Below are 16,287 nucleotides of genomic sequence, written 5' to 3'. Positions count from 1 at the left end.
GTGGGAAAGATGAGTGAAATGAAGTTCAGAGGATTTTTTTCCTCTTACTGAATCAACATAGTTTTGGGATTATCTCTGAGTCATAAATTCCAATTCGCAGTATAAAAAATAACTTTTAACTGAAAGACAGCTTTCTATCATGTTCCCAAAGCCTTGCCTCAGATATACCCATCTAAACTTGCTCAGAACTACTCACCAAGTTCACTATAGAAGAATCACACCTATTTATTCACCTTTTATTACTGAAAAAAAAATATATATATATAAAGTACAAGAGCCAACAGTGATACAGGATTTATAAACTGTATACTTCTCTCCTGGCAGAGGCATGACATGATACATAGTTAATTGTCACTTGAATTAGCATGCTTTATGATTACTTTATTCAAGGCAAACTCTCAGCCTGCAGTTATTGCAGTCCTGTTCTGATGTCCCATCAGCTCTCCCAAGAGGGCTAGGCCAAGCCCCAAGTGCTGGAAATGCTGAATTTCCATCCTTGCTCTCATCAGGGTGGGTGCTGAACCTCCAGCACCCAAACATGGCAGTCAGGTAGTGCCTTCCTTGCTGTGCCTGAAGACCAATTCCACCTCCCCAGCTTTTTTCCTCTCTTGTAGCTTCAATGTCCCTAGTTTTTTTCAGTCTTCTCCAGTAAGTCACGTTTTTTGAGGTTTTTCATCATTTGCATTGCTTCCCTATGGATTCTTTTCAATTCATCCTACATTGCTTTTACTACAAGGGCAGTGTCCAAAAGTGAATACAAAATTCAGTGCAAGACTTTACCAGCTGTTTGGAGCAAAAGGATAAAAACAATCATTCAAGTCTTCAACCCCAAATATAGTGCTTGCCTTTCTCATGACACCAGGTCAAAGTTGAATAACACTCCCCTCCCAGCCATTGCAGCCCCTGTGGACTCAGGAGAGCTACCTCTACTCTGTCTTCACCTTGTCAGGAACATGTGTGGATTTAATCCCACCTCATCAGGATCATGTTTGTTTTCAGTCCTGTGCTGCAGTGAATTTACAGTCTGCATCAGCTGCAAATATAAGAAACATATCCTCTGTTCCACATGTTGAGGTGTCTGGGAGCTAATGGAAAAATGTTAAGCCTGAGACAAACCTTCTCTTTCTGTGACAAATACCCATCAGTGCCACTGTTGTGACAATGCACTTGCTGACAGCTTCTCTCTGAGCAGAGTTTTCCCAGCAGCTCCTATACCTGTTCGTGCTAGTTTCAGTCTGGTAACATTTCCCTTGTTTATTTGTAGAATTGCCCACAGGTCACAGTGCCAGAAGCCTCACTGAGAACTGACTGTGTGACAAGTACTGCCTCTTGGCTCTTCCTGGTTCTGGTTACCCTGCTGTAGGGAAAGGAAACACAATTTGTCAGATATATTTGTTCTTGACAAATGCCTATTAACTTACACTCATTTTGAAGCTGTTTTCTAGGTGTGCTTGCCAATTTATTTTACAAGACAAGGCACATAAAGGGCTGACAATGATGACTGTTATTCTAAAAAAATGGTGTGATTCATTTTCCAATAACTGCTAAATGCTTTCTTCACCTTTATATGCAATATAAACCACAAAAAATTCACCCCATGATTCCAGAGAGATGAAAGAGGAAACAGCTATTCTATGAGATGTCCAGTTGCAAACTAAGACACCTAAATGCCCATATGTATGTGACTAATGCCTAAGCATTGGCATCTATTGCCATTTGGGAAACCTCAGAGCTTAGGAGATAGCTACAAGTGCTGGCAGATGTGCCACAGAATCTATGGGAGACTTGGCTTCTCCAGAGCAGCAGGCAAGATACTCTGGATGTGGAAAATGGCCCATACTTAACAACTGGGTCATTCCTTGGTTGACCTAAATTAATTGACCTTAATTTTGTCATTTTAATCTCTAATGGAATCTCTGCTCATTCAGTTTTATGCTAGAGCTGAACTTTGGTTCCCTGTTTTTGGTTGGCCCTCTTGGGCATATCATCTTGAAGCTCAGGCTAAAAGAGAAAAAAAAAAAAAAGCCCTTTTTTTCTTTCTTGTGTTCCTGCCCTTTTAGAATACGGTTATTTTTACATATAGGAGGAGGGAGGAGGAGAATCTTTTCCCTTTGCTATATACTCCTTGGAGCAGACTTAGCAGTATCTCAATTTAACTGCCTTTGCTCCAGTAATTACAGTGAGTCAGAAACCATTCCCAGCACTGCTACTTGCATCTGAATTACTGGTGCTCTCTCAAGTTTTAAAGTCAGGGAGCAAAGAAAAGGGATTCTTATACTGGTCTGAGTTTAGAAAAGGCCTTTAGTGGGTACAATGAATCACTAGCTTAATCTAGGAAGAAAAAAGAACATGTGAAAATAATCCCATACCATTGGGAATTAGGATAGCACTGTGATGCAAATGGAGAATCTTAGAATCAGAAAAGAATATGCATAAGGAAAAAGAAAGAAAAGTTTTTTTTACTTGCACAGAAGAAGCTAACAGGCAGCTTTTATCATACAGGGAGAGGTATAAAGCAGAAGGCACAGATTCTTCCATCTCTGTCATGTGATTTATTAGTTTAAGTCCAGCTCTCTCTTACTGCGGTGGCTGGAGGTGCACAGAGGGTTGGTGCTGCTCTGCCCTACACACATTGCAGGGGAGGAGATGGATTTGCATTCACCAGGGGACCAGGAGCTCTGCCTGAGAAAGGCAAAGGGTCCTTTCTGCACCCCACGCTCTGCTCAGGATGCAGCCAGATCCCCTGCCTGGCTGTGCCATCTGCTCACAGCCTGGAGAGCCCTGAGGGGAGACCCTTCTGCAGCAGCAGCACGCAGGCTCCTGCTCTGGCCGTCCCACAGCTGGGGCCATACAGGTGTGGCATGAACACAGCGACATGAGCGTGTCACCTTCAGCCTCAGCAGAGAGTGCCTGTGTGGCAAGGACCCGTTACACCATCATTATGTTCTCTTTTCTCTGTGTCCACTTTGGCAAAAGCCCAGTTTTTAATCTCACCATATCCAAGCCAGTTGTGGTCTGGAATCTGTAGAGCTGTGCTAACACCAGACTGTCCCAAGTTAATATACAAGGTTAGGAGGCAAAGTGGAAGCAGTGAGTTGCATGTGGTTTTTTGCAATGTAACTCCCATGCTAGCAGAGCCATGCACTTTCCAGCTGAGGCAGGCTTACAGAAGACATTCCCAAAGTGTGGGTCTTCTCTATCCATATGTTCATCCATACTTCAACCAATTAACATCTCATCCATCAATGTAAGTCAAACACAAGCTAAGTCTTTATAAAACAAGTTTCAAAAAACTCACATTTTCTTAAGTGTCCTGGCAACCAGACTCCACAGTCCGTTTTGGAGATTTTTTTGTTTCGTGCCTGAAAAAAAATGGAAATTGCTGAAGAAAAATGCATTAAAAATGTTCACAAATTATTCAAATTTTGTTTGAGGATAACTTAATTCTAAAAAACTAGAAAGGCAAGTGATTGCCATGATTCCTGAACAATGAACAGCTAGAACATTATAAACATTCTTAACTGTGTTCTAGTTACTATGAATCTCACAATTTTCATTGTGAAGCTATTTAAATTAAGGAGGGCTAATATTTCTTTTTCTTTTTCTTTTTTTTTTTTCAGTTTTTCTGGGCCAGTTGGAGGTGGCTTTGAAGATTTCAGTAGGAGAGTCTTTATATTGAAATTGTTGCGGTGATTAATGTAACAGAATAATGGTTTTGGAAAATAAGTCTTACCTTAATTCCACTTTTAATTAATCTAGTTTCAGCTGCATGTGAAAACACAAAATTCAAGATTTAAACAAATTTAAAATTGCTTTTTTTGGAGAGACAGGTATACCTGAAAAAATGGAAGTGGAAAAATCTTTAGAAGAACAATGTTTTTAGAACTTGGCATTACACATATGATTTCTTGGGAAAATAAAAGAAACATTGTGGGGAGAATTATCTTTTTAGCTTTCTGTTTAAACCACCAGATAATTCAATAAACAGAGAAGCACCTTGCTCTGCTTGTCATATTCTCAGGTTTAATCTCAGCTATAAGAAGCTAGTCCATTGTTAGGACTGGAAACCTCTACTGTGAAAGGGAAATACAATAACCTTTGCTGCATAGACACCAGGTGGTTTTCCCTAACAAGAGCTGTTGATAGAGTGATGTTTAATCTTTGATGGAAATATCTAGGATGTATTGATTTGCAATAAAACCAATTTCCAGACACAGTATCTTCCAGGATTATAAAATATATGGACAAACCATATGATTCTGTATAATGGCATTAAATGCTACCTTGTAGTGCCAGGGACATTCAGGTATTGTAATTTTGATGTCTTACACGGAAAAATCCAGAATATTTGATAGCTTTATTAAGTGGCAAGATTTTGTTCCTGCATATAAGGTCAGCAGTAAATTCTTACCTTATTACTGTTATAAAACTCAGTAATAGAAACCTGAAGCTGTGTTATATGACTCTCCCCTAGGAAGGGTCAGTGATTCACTTCTTCTGCTGCTGCATAATGATGGTAGGAAGCACCAGATTTGCAGAAGAAAATTAGGAAGGATTGTGATCCAAACTCAGTACTACACAATTGCAATTTAATGTACTACTATAGAAAAATTAATTTTATTATCATGATCAAAGTGGATTCTCACTAGAAGAAGAATTTGGGAGGGAATTCAGAATTGTTAGAGTAGTCTGAGAATTGTGTATGAGCTAAAAATGAGAGGGAAGAGTGGAAGGAAGAAAAGGCTAGAAGTAGAAGATGGAGTGATATGCATCCATTTTCATATTACATCCTTGATCAGGCATCCGACTGGTTCATAATTTTTGAAGTCCTGTCTCAATCTAGGATAATATTTAATCCTAAACCTGGTTATGGGCCATAGGTTATGGCTTTAATGTCTGTGATTCAGTCTTGTGCTCTGAAAAATAGGAAAATCATCATCCTTCTCCACATGAAGCTCCTGACTGAGGGAATCAAAGAAAAAAGGCTCATGTCCCTTGGGGCCTTTGCCTTGGCTGCCTTTGCATTTCTGCAAGACCCAGCAAATTGTCACCACTGAAAAGTAAAATCCAGGTTTCAAACCAATCATCTCTTCAAACTGGAACCCAGGAGAAAGTTGGGAAAAAGGGTTAATGTGGTTCCAGTAACTTAGCACTAAGCAGGAATCTGTCTTCGTGTTTCATAGCTTCAAACACACTTCATTTCCACCTCTAGGCAATAGTAAAGTATGTTACCAAATTCATGGGACAGGATTAAGCCTGTTGTAGCCAGGGAATTTTTAAAATGAACTGGGATTAATCTTGCCTTCCAATTAAATGCTAATCATTTAGCCTAAACTAGCACTTAGCTTTCTGCTATAGCCAAGGGAAAAGGACAGACACCTCTAAAGAGTGATTATTCCAACTGCTACTGAATATCCAGGGTGGAATGAATCACCTTTCACAAATGTCTATAAATCTCCACAGAATACAGGAGTCTGGATGATTAGCTAAACTCACAACTTTATTTTGAATCATGTTAAACTAGATGGGATTAATTTCATTCCTGCTGATTAAAGTAAGGCATTTTGCACTCTGACATCAATTGTCCAGACAAATACAAATGTCAAATACATCTGCTTCTATCCAGCCTCATAAATAGAAGAGTCTGGTATTCAGTTAATTACTGCTTTTTTTCCAGATAACATTATTGAAGTCTGGCATGGATAATCTGATTCACTGATTTTTCCTAAATGTCTAGATTTAAATGTCTAAATTTTTCTAAATCTCTCAATTTCTCTGAAAGAAAAGCAATCTTAGGATAGTACTGGTTATGTCAAATCATCATCAGCTTTCTGTGGACTTGATGTGATTTTACAGCCCAAATTACATTTTTTTTATTTTGAAAAGATGAAAAAAAAAAAAGATCATTTCGGCTAGAAAGAAGTCTATCATGTATCACTGTCTTTTGTTAAGTAATTAAAATTGAAACCACACTAATGCCAATTACTCCAGGTAATTCATGCTCTGTTGTTCTGAAGCTGCAGATAGCCAAACAATGGTAACTTTAGGATGTTGTGGTCCTCAATAATATAACAGTTCCTTGAGGACCAATGGAGTGGTGTGGCAGGTGGAAAGACACGCCCAGGCTAGGAATGACCAGCCCGTCTCCAGCCAAGGGGGGCGCTTCCCCAACACGAAGTCGAGTAATGCGCCTAAGGCAATAACCTGCCTTACGGACGTTGGCCGCTATGATACTCCGAGCCGCAGGATTGAAGAGGCGTCTCTCAGTTTCTTCGGGGCAAACGGGTTTATCGGATCAGGGGGAACTGAGAGTGAGGGAGAAGAAAGCTGAGAGCCCTGACGTGGGGAAAAACCCCGGGTTTTAAAGGGGATGGGAGGGGTGAAGGATGACAAATCAGAAGAGGGAAGAAAAAGATACATTGGGGATTGACACAACACCAGAACCAATCGTGGATAACTGAGGGAGGGGCCCTGGTCCCTGAGCCAATCACCCGACACCCTGGCCAGAAGATTCTGGAAGAGGAGGCAGGGGTGCCAGGGGTGGGGAACAAAAATGATACATTCGACAACCATAGTAACTGGGGAGGGGTTAAGGATTGACAGATAACTGGGAATAGGGCAGGACCTTTAACATGAACAGTTGGGGAAACAGAACGGACACAACACAAACCACAACATACCAAGTCATCCCAGTTACAAAGAATGATGGCCAGTGTCACTTGCTTTGCAGTCCCTGCCACTCATCAATTTTCTAAGACTGGAGATAGGGAAATGTGGGGTCTGGCTTTTCTAACGTTCTTATTCTTTTTGAAATGAGGCCTGTTTTCAGGGAGCCTGACAAACAAGATTCTTTGGAGGAGAGGTTGATAATTTCCATTAGCAGCAGACAGTAGTTTTTCCTCTGGCTTTCACCAGTCAGGGGGAATACAAATCTGCTTTGTAGAATGCAGCTCACATAATCCTAGGGGCTTCTAGAGTTTCATTTTGTTTAATGGAGTTTCATTATGCTGGGGTAGTGAGGTGGTTAATACCTACCAGACCAACTGAAAGTTTTCTACCCCTGTGAGTTCCTGTCACATTTAGTTTACTTCTTCTGCAAAATAAGTTGGGAGTTCTTTGTAGGTTGGTCTTAGGTTTAATTCAAGGGCACTCAATCTTCGAATGTCTGCTGTAACTGACCTCTACTGGTTGTTGGTCATGCTATACTTAAGGAGAAATCAACTACAGATCATAGATACAGTCAGACAAAGATAGATAGATGATAGATAGATAGATAGATAGATAGATAGATAGATATAGATAGATAGATAGATAGATAGATAGATAGATAGATAGATAGATAGATAGATAAGCAGACAGACACAATCTCAGGGACAAAGAGAGATTTTAAACAGATGTGTCATGCATAGAGCTCCCCGCAGTCCACAGTTTCTCATTTCTAGGGATGGTGTATCCCTAGTCATCACACTGCCAAAAAATCAGAAGGGAAAATGTATTTAGTTATTGTCCTAACATTCCAGCTATGGAATGGGCACAGAAAGGCATTGGTGTTCCCAGCAAAAGCTGTGTTCACCTTCAGGAAAGAGAGCAGACCCAGGGAACTGAGATCCCCCCATTCTGTGGTGGGTTATGTAGCAAGACAATACCAAGACTGGCAAGACTTCTGAGTCCCTGCTTGGAGTCATGCAATGAGTGTTGGAGGTTAAAGAGCTGCAGAAGGGATGAAGAATTTGTCTGGGAATCAGTATTTCCTGGGACCATGCAAAGAACCCCGCTGGAGCCAGGCACTGTTGGGAGAGCAGAAAGCTTTCCTGGCAGGATAACTGGGCCTGTTCATGTGGGCAGCTTGGATCAGGAGTATTAACCCTGGAACAGGGCTGTTCTCCACAAAGCCACCTTGGATATCCTGCAACAATTGGTGTAAAACAAAAAAAAAAATCCAGCCTCAGCATGAAACACCAAAGTCTGGTTCCACTGTTTGCATCTAAAAACATACCAAAACCAAATTAGGCTGGTACATCGTTGGGATAACAGAACAAATGACAGGACAGCTACAGAACACGCCAGGATTTTGCCATATGTAAAACAGTTTTCTTTGTTTGATTTCAGGAGACCATTAGCCTTCTAGATAACTTTAGCTGATAGTCATCTTTATTCCTCTACCACCTGTAATTACAGAAGAAATTACTGACTTCATAAGGAATTAAAACTACACTTTTAACTCCAAAGCTTTGTTAAAATTTCCATGACCTTTTACACCTTTTTGTTATTTTGAAAGGATTTTTTCAGCAAGTCTGAGATCTTCATTGAAACGACTGCAAAGCAATCCTGAATTCTTCCAGTGAGCTGAGCTACAGGGCACAAGGAAGTACAAAAATCTGCCTTGTGCTCAGGAACAAGAGGCATTTCTTTCTACCAAAAGTAAATCCAGCTGCTGTCAGCAATGGCTGCCCTTCTTTGTTACCCTGTGGCTCTTCACAGCTTTGATTGAGTTTTTTAATAACTACGTTGCAAATCTGCCATAATTTTCACCTCTAATTTTGAGTTACTTTTCTTCTAACAATGTGCCAAAGAATATATCTTCGACCTTTCTTTACCACCAGATGAAAGGCAGATGGGAATAATTCTTTTTGTTAGTTCCTACTCCACTCACATATCTTCCTTCTTAAAACATGTCCCTGCAGGCACTTCTGTTCTCCACAGACATGTTTTCTTCATCCTTATTCTGTCTCTTTGTTCTGTTGTCCCATAGGACTCCCTTTTCAAGGAAGTTTTTAAGTATTCATTTTTTTTCCCCAAATACTTTTATAATACATTTTTTATTGTGGTGCTCCTTATGCTGGAGATCCTCAATTACAGCAACTGTCTCGACCTCATACAGAGACTGTGGACACATATCTGGGCAGAGAGCAGTTTTCAATCTGCTTCTGAATCATCCCTTCCACCAGAGGAAGAGAAGGATCACAGCAAGGTTTCAAAATCATGGTCAAAAATCTATAGATGTTGCATCAGAACCAGATAAAAATCAAAAGTTTAGCTACTTCTTAGCTTTAAAGCAGGTTGAAACAATGGGGAGAAGAAGAGAAGCAAGAAATAAAAAAGTACTTGCAACATAGAAAAAGCAAATAAAATGAGCTGAGCACAGGCTATAACCAAAATTACTGCATAAGAGATGAAATTGCAAATAAATAGCAAATGGGATACAAGGAGGAAAGAAATCCATGGGTCTCTGCCTCTCTGTCCTAGGCAATGCAGTAAGAGTTCAGGGCTCCAGATACCTGTGTTTTTCAGAATGCCATTGTGTTTGCAAGTGCTGGAAAACAGATGCTTTGACTGTTCCTGCATTCCTTCTGGTAATTGTTAAAGACTGTAGTAACACATTGCCTCAGCTGAAATATTAAAAGCCCTCAGCTGCAAACAAGCTGACCCAAAAATGAACACTTTCTTAGCTGGTGGAGAAATCCCTTCCTAGTGAGATTGGATTGCTTGGTATCCTTTAAAAATTGCATGAGATATTTTTCTGGGTTTTTTTCCCTAACCTCTGTATGGGGTATTGACTGGAATCTTTCACTGAACAAGATAATGTTTAATATGCAAAAATGCAGCTTTTAATAGCACTCAGTTTTAGCAAGAAAAAAAAAAAAAAACAACCAAAAAAACACTGCTGCACCAGATATAATTATCAGGTATCTTCTATTGTATGGCCCTTCATTATTGCTAGCAAATATTTTTATTTATCATTAGAAAGTGACACCAAAGAAGTGACACTTTCTTAGACGATTTACAAATTCAAGAAAAGAAATTAGCTAATAAATATGTAAAGACATGTCTATGTGTGTTTGCATTATTTGTGAGCATATCAGTATTTCCTGTTAGCAGCAATCTATGCATGGGTGCTTCCATATGTGCAAAAAAATAACACATACATCAGCGAACACAGGTACGATAAGTGCAAAATTAATGGATGTGTCATAAGGCTTTCTTGCAGACATTTTTTTTAATTACCACATTTCCAAAAAGTAGCATCATTTGGCCTAAGTAGGTATATGAGAGCAGTGGTGTTTGAAATGGAGCTTTGGGAATCACCTTACCCAAAATTTCCACTCAGAGCAGAGTCTGCCAGGCCATGTCCAGTCAGGTTTTGAATGTTTCCACAGCATCTCTGGGCAAACTGTGCCAGATGACATCCAGAGGAAGGAAGTATTTTCTTACAGATATCTTTATACAGAATTTCCTGTGTTCTAGTTTGTGCCCACTGCCTCTTGTCTTGTCACTGGGCATCACCAAGCAGAGTCTGGCTCCTTCTTTACTCCACCCCCTGGTATTTACATATACGGACGAGATTCCCTAAGCTTTCTCGTCTCTGAGCTGAATAAAATCATAGAATCATGGAATTTTTTGGTTGGAAAAGACCTTTAAGACCATTAAGTCCAGTTCTCAACAACTCCTCAAATGGAAGATGCTAATCTTTGTCACATTTGTGGCCCTTTGCTGGGCTCACTCCAGAATCTCCATGTATCCCTTATACTGAGGAGCTCAGAACTGGACCTGGCATTCCAGAGGTGTCTCACCAGGGCTGAGTATAGAAAAGCCAGTCTACAATTTTCCCTCTTTCTCAGCATCCCTGTGGCCATGCATCCTGCTGACATCTTCTCCCAGCTCCTTTCCCTGTTGACTTAGAGCCTTCCCCCATGCACATGGATTGCATGTTCGAACTCCCTCTTCCCTGGTCCCAGAGGGAGACACAGGACATCCTTTAGTGCTCTGGACCTCCGTCCTCCTGGGGAAGATTGCTCTGGGTCAAGGTCTCTGCTGTGCCAGGGGAGTTGATCCCATGTGTGCTGCGGCTGTGCCTTGTGCCATGTCACCACCATCACCAAGCACAGGTACAGGGCTTCTGTCCTCCACTCTTGCACTCTTCTGCATCATCTGCTGCACCAAGTGCTGTGTCTTTTGGCTGCCTTTGCTAGCTGCACATGACCTTCATAGCTAGTTCAGTTTCCATTCTGGTCATCTGACAAACCCTCTCTAAAAGTGCTGACATTTTCATGTCATGCCATCATATATTTTATGTATGCTTAGAGAGAAATGGACTCAAGATAACCTGTTTGAAACACTGCTCAAAGTCTTGTCCTTGCTCTTTTGCCTATACAAAATGTATGAAAGCAAGTTAATAATGTAGTAATATTGAAGATATACTTTTGCATATAAATAAGTGATCAAATAAATGATAACACATGCATGCACATGCACGCATATGTGCCTTGCATGTGAGGAAACATCCAGTAAGGCATTCAGCTTGGGACCCACAGAGATGTGGCAGGTGTTACCATAGTGTCCAAAAGCCTAGAGCCAAATTTATAGAGCTCATTTAGAGGCCTGGAGGGACCTAGACCCTGTATGGGTACACTTTAGGCTTTCAGACAGGGGTTTGCCACTGCCAGCACTGTGGTACCAAAGACAGACCTGTCTGGAAGAGCATCAGTGTCTGTATTTGCCTAAGGAGCTACTTCTGTAATTGGTGTCCTGGGAATAGGGCATTTAGTGCCTGAAATAATTTCCTTCCTTTGAACAACTAGAGTAGTGGTTATGTGGCTCCTACAGCCAGCTGAAGGCTCTGGAATCACAGGTGCTGCCTGTTTGAGCAGCTGGCACATGTAATGAGAGCACCCTGTCTGCTGGACCCTGGAGAGAAGGGGACCCCTCATCACCTTCTCTGCAGAAACTCGGCTGGCATGCAGTCAGGAAAGCCAAACTGCAGGGTTTGCTTGTAGCTTGTTTCTTATGATGTACTATAATGGTGTGCAAATGGTGTAATGGTGAGACAGTAGGTGTTACCAATCCAGTCACCACTGGAATGTTCCTGAGAACATTCTAGGAATATTAGGTTACATTAAAACTGTGAACTTTCTTATTGCTATTACCTAAGACTTTTTTTTTTTATGAAAGATTCCTTATTGATTTTCAAATATAAGAAAAATATCTCATCAGTGTTTTCTGAGCTGTTCAGGGTAATAAGCCCCAAAACCTTAATTAGCAAGCAAACAAAGACAACAGATGCGCAGCACCAATAATTTACAAAAACCTTTCCTACTAAATTTATCCATGGAAAATAAATATGGCAAGTCTAACACAGAATTTGCAATTGCCTGTTATGTTCTCCAAAACAGGATGGTTGTTAATTAGTGAACAGTATATCCAAGGACTCATTGTGCTATTTTTTATTTCTACTTTGGGATTCTGAGATTTACAGAGATTCTCGTATCCTATCAGAAATACTGAAATTGTATTTCTGAAGCAAATTTCTTACAGCGTGTCATGATCTTTAAAAGTCATTGACAGAAAATATGATATCTGAGAGATTCCAGTGAACTGAAATTAAAGTTCAGTCAAAATTAGTCATTTCCTTATCTGTAAATTACTGTACCCTATACATCCCTCTTTAAACTGTGTAGCTCAGCCTTGCTTTTTATTGACCTCAGAGCCTTTTAAAAAAATCTTAGTGACAGAGTTCAATAGCACAGTTATAGAAATAGGCCTCAGCAGAAGAAAAAGTTTATTGACTTTCTGACTATTCAGGAATGCAATACAATTATGTGACTTAAATTATGCAACTCTTTACATAGAACTAAACACACCCAAAGTGTCCCTAAGGGGGGGTCTGCATCAGAGTTCAAACCAGAACTACTGTGTCCATACATTTACTGTCTGTCAGTAACACAATGTAATGTGTGCTTTGCTCAGGTAAGGGACCAGCAGATAGGGAATTAATTGTTACGGTGGGAAAAGATTGTTTATTCATGCTCAATGGGCCTAATTTAAGAGTTTAAACTGTTAGAGAAGGAAACCATGTTGAAACCTCCCAGTTTTATTAGTTCAGTCAGTCATTCGGGATTCACACCAGAATTCCAAGCCTGATATGAAGCTTCCATTATGACTAGAACCAAGCTTTTAGTATCTCCCATAGTTCATTAAAATTTACACTTATTTTTTATGGTCTTTTCTTCCACACATCCTTTAGCATATGCTGTCTCAAACTGACCATTTGTTTAGCATATAACAAGGTGCAGTTGTATTTTTCAGACAGTTGTTGTAAGGAACAAGGATCTTGAGTGACATTCCTCAGATTTTCCTCAGGTTTGCTCAAATGAACAGCTGCTTTTGGCATCACTTCAGCAGTTGTTGTCTGAGAAGCTCCATGGGCGGGAAGGAGATTTGGTTACTCTAAAACGACCCTTTCAGTTCCAGTGGTGATCAAGCCTTTTTCAGTCATAAGTTCTCTGAGCGTCAGTGAGCCTCGGGGCTCTGTCCTGAGCCTTTCAGATCTTTCATTAAAATTAAACCTCCTTGAAGCATTGATTGTGCCATATGGCTTTCATTATCACAAGCACACTGGTGATATTCAGGTTCATGGTACATGTTAACCTTTCCTACTGAGGTCAGTAACAATATCGCTGAGCATCTAACAGCTGTCTCCCTGTGGATGTATCATGATTTTTTAACATTAAACACAAGCAGTAGGAGGCTCTTTTAATTGGCCATGACAGTTTTTATCCTTCTTTTGGTTTCATGGTAAAGGTTCCCAGTACCTTCAGCTGGGAACTTGGGTTTTATTCCTGATAACATTTTCTTATCTACCACTCATATTTTTTACTTCAACAAAAAACACGTCATAACATCTCATAAATTTTCCTGTACTTAATCATTGCATCAGTAAAGCCATCCATCTATAAGCTTTTGGTTTTGTGTTTAGAGTATGCCTTTGCTCAAAATCAAATTTGTCATATCAACATATGCATACTCTTCTGCTCGGAGCACCTCTCTTACACTGGTGGTATGTCTCCTCATGCAGAATCTGCCAAGACCAGTAGGTAGCATGTGCTCAGTGAAAATTGAGTTTTGCTCTCAGGAAGGCTGTTCAATAAAGCAGCAGAGTCACTGTCCAATGGTCCTTTGAAGAGGCTGTTATGTCCCAGTGGCTGCTCCTCTCCCAAGTGACAGCGATGGGGCAAGTAAAAGGATTCTCTTTAGATTAGGAGATAGTATCAACATATATCAAGCTGTATCAAAGGCTAAGAAAAAAATATATTAAGGTTTTTATTTGGTGGTTATTGAGAAGTGACAGAGATGTTTCATTTTCTGCTTGTGCTGACTTTTTAATAGGTGCCTGTTCGTCTGCCAGAGGTAAAATATGGTCCTAATCTGGGCAAAGACGAGTCTGTGTTTTTTTCATTTTAAACCAAAGAGTAACAGAGATATAAACTTCTGTCTGTAATGAGAAAAAAAAAATCAACAAACTACAAATTTGTTGAAGATTTTAAGGTCTGGAGATGAAGTGCAATGCTGTATTTGATGATGTATAATGGTGAATATCCAGTAAATAGTACGTTAACATTTTAGTATTGCATGACTTTGGTTTCTGTTGCAACAGCGAGACCTGAAAGAGACATGGGAAGGAGATTTTTCTCATGGTAATGGACATAGTGAGTTCTTTACAGTCATATTGTGCTTGTCTGCACATGCTCAGCTCTCTGAGAGCTCAGCTTTCAACCTTGCACTGTTCCCCTCTGAGCACCTTCCCAACAAAGAATAAGGGAAAACATAAAGTCTTGATATGTTCTAAGAGCATCACTCTTACACAGGCACAGACGCTAACCTCTACCTGTGCAAGCTGCAGAACAGTATCTGAGGAATGTGTCAGAAATGCATGTCAAAAATCAGCACTTGATCTATTCTCCAAAGGTTTCCTTTATGCCAGCTCTGAGTGCCTCAGGGCTGCCACACTGAACTCCCTGCTGTCCCTCAGCTTCCATATTAGCTTCCATATTAGTGACCCTCTGTCTCTCCAGTCCGTGGACAGAGGGTGACACCCAGCAGTGCCACCCTGCAGAAGGTGGGCTCTGGGTGAGAAATTCCCCCGGGAAGCTTTGGTTGTGCAAATCAGCTCCTCCTTGCTGAGAGCGGACACCACTCTGTGCTCAGGGCTGCTGCCACACGTCCCCACCTGAAGCTTGAGTCAGGCTTTTGCTTTCTCAGATAAACTCAGGGGTAATTGCAGAGCTGGGGATTTTCCACTTCACATATATCTACTTTTCTAACAGTCTGGGAACAAAGGGTCTGCCTGAGCCACCAGAGTGCCCCAGCTCCCTTCTCCTCAGAGGCAGGCACCTCCCATTAAAGACATTTTTAATGAGCAATCATTATCTCATGAAGCAGTAGGACAGAAGTATCTTGCTACCAGGCAGCCATAAGTCTTACTTTTTATGCATTTCACTGCTCAATGAACAGGCAATAATTCTGACACTGAGAATCAAAGAAAAAAACATTAAAAATAAAAAGCATTAAAAAAAGTATTCTGCTTTACTGCATTAAGAAATGTTTTGCTTTTATATACTTAGATTTATACTTATAGAACTGTGAATCAAATGAAGTAAAGATAAGATTCCCTATTTGAAAAAAAAATTCTTTATAGATAAGGATGGAAGAGAAAATCTGGTGGAAAAAACATTTTGTTGTAGTATGGTCTTATTTAGTTTGGAATAAGCTTGTTTTTTCAAATGCAAAGTTGGGAAAATAGCACCATGCATCTTCATTTGGAAAAAAATGCTTCAAAATGACCTTCAACTGGAATTGTGGTCATTACAAGCTGAAAGGATGGAATCATACATGTTTTAACAATGTTGCAGGGAAAAAAATAAATTTTAACAAGCCAAATACTTTCTATGGGAGCAGGAGGAAGATCAGGGAGAATTGTGTGGGAAGGTTGATTGACAGTTAGTTGAAAGTAGAAGGAATAATAATGGGTTATTCTCCAATTTTCTAGCTTTTCTCAAAGTATAACTAGATGGAATCTGGCGATAAATAAAAGAACAGAGAAAAACTTCCAATACTGGCTGTGAATGCAGTAACCACAGAAAAGGTTTATGTGAATTTAAAGGCCTGTACCACATGCAGTTAAATAATTTGCAGACCAGTATGGCCAGTATCATTGCATTTTCTTCCCTCTATTTTGGACAACATCTCCCTTCCCTCCCAGAAATCTTAAATAAAATAATGTATGTTATTCATATACATCACACCAGGACAATAGAAACAGTTACAGTGAATAAATCTATTAGTACAGATTTTGAAGCAACAGAGTACAAAAAACTCTTTCCATTTGTTTCCTTAATTCTGGGTAGTTCATTGATGAAGGTATAACTAGCACCTCAGTGTTGGACACATCCATTATAGTGAATTCTAGGAGGATTTCCCCTACTTAGAGTATGCTTACAAATAATTTCTAGA

The 16,287-nt window shown here is 40.1% G+C and overlaps 1 protein-coding gene across 1 annotated transcript in view; it reads right to left on the bottom strand.

Annotated features, from left to right (window-relative positions):
- Positions 1-222: 222 nt before the first annotated feature.
- The window catches only part of CLCN4 (chloride voltage-gated channel 4), a 126,437-nt gene continuing 110,372 nt past the window's right edge, over positions 223-16,287 (bottom strand). The window contains exons 13-14 of the transcript XR_010783200.1: positions 3,299-3,362; positions 223-1,354 (exon numbers count right to left, since the gene is read on the bottom strand). The gene's annotated coding sequence lies outside the window, so the exon portion shown is untranslated. The remainder of the gene's footprint in view (positions 1,355-3,298; positions 3,363-16,287) is intronic.

Source organism: Molothrus aeneus, chromosome 2, assembly GCF_037042795.1.
Source record: "Molothrus aeneus isolate 106 chromosome 2, BPBGC_Maene_1.0, whole genome shotgun sequence".
Classification (NCBI taxonomy): domain Eukaryota; kingdom Metazoa; phylum Chordata; class Aves; order Passeriformes; family Icteridae; genus Molothrus; species Molothrus aeneus.
Note: the sequence above shows the minus strand (reverse complement) of the source record. Positions and strands in the feature narration are given on the sequence as shown.